The following is a 1,205-nucleotide window of genomic DNA, read 5'->3' as shown; positions in this document are numbered from 1 at the left end:
TCTATTAGTCACAGTTTTCCTAATTAGATCTGAACTTTTGGGATCAAATGTCATGACTGCCCTCATTTCTTGACTCCTTCTTAGAGACAAAATATGAAGCAGGCATTTATGATATTTCTCTTGAGTAAAAGGTCTGGCTTATATTCCCCCTGTATTGCTTCATGGATGGTGGGCTTGAACATTACTGTGTGCTTGGCAATCCAGGGCCATACCATATTCCTTCCTGCAGTCAGAGAAAGTCTGGTGACTATTCTTGGACCACCACTGTCTTGATCCAATCCACCACCCCAAATGCTCCTCCACTGAGTTGTTGCTCCTACCTCCTCTGGAATTTGAGCACTTCTCCTTAAATATTGCAGGATACATCACATCAAAGAGAGCATGACCAAATGGGAGTATCATTCATCATAGTTGACAACAGAAGTGGGGAGAGGGTGATATGCAGAATCCCTAAAAGGCTAATACTGGTTGATGGCAAAACTTCTGTCCTCCTAGATTTTAGTAGCAGACGCAGAGAAAAGTTCTTCCTTCTGGTGATAAAGCCCAAGTTAAAATGTCAAAAATGAACTGTGAAAGCCCATCTTTTTATTGAATCATTAACTCATTTATTCATTTTTCTACCAAATATTTATTACATGCCTATTTGTGTTACACATGATTCTAATTTTTTAAACTGCTTATATCTTTCAGGAAGATAGATAGGTAGATATATAGATACATAGATAGATACATAGACAGATAGATGATAGATAGATTTTACAGACTATGAGCTGGTTTGATGAATACAAATAAATAAAGAAGTTAATGAATTAATTAATTATTTAAAAAGCTGTCTTTGTTGGATAGTCATGCTGTCTAAGTTCCAAATATTTTGTGTGATATGGGGACAAAAATGGCAAGCAAATCTGTTCTGAAATATAAGTGCTAACAATTACTTTTCCTATTTCCTCATTGTTTAGAAGAGTCTTATTTTTAGGGGTGCCTGGGTGGCTCAGTTAGTTAAGCGTCTGCCTTTGCCTCAGGTCATGATCCTGGGATCCTGGGATCAAGCCTCACATCAGGCTCCCTGCTCAGCTGGGACTCTGCTTCTCCTTCTCCCTCTGAAACTCCCCCCTGCTTGTGCTCTCTCACTCTCTCTCTCTCTCTCTCAAATGAATAAATTAAAAATCTTTTTTTTTTTTTAAAGAAGGGTCTTATTTTCAAGA

Source organism: Mirounga angustirostris, unplaced genomic scaffold (assembly GCF_029215605.1).
Source record: "Mirounga angustirostris isolate CCGP_5_RB_7025 unplaced genomic scaffold, mMirAng1.0.hap1 SCAF_10, whole genome shotgun sequence".
Taxonomy (NCBI): Eukaryota; Metazoa; Chordata; class Mammalia; order Carnivora; family Phocidae; genus Mirounga; species Mirounga angustirostris.
The sequence above is the reverse complement of the archived record's forward strand: the minus strand, read 5'-3'. Positions refer to the sequence as shown.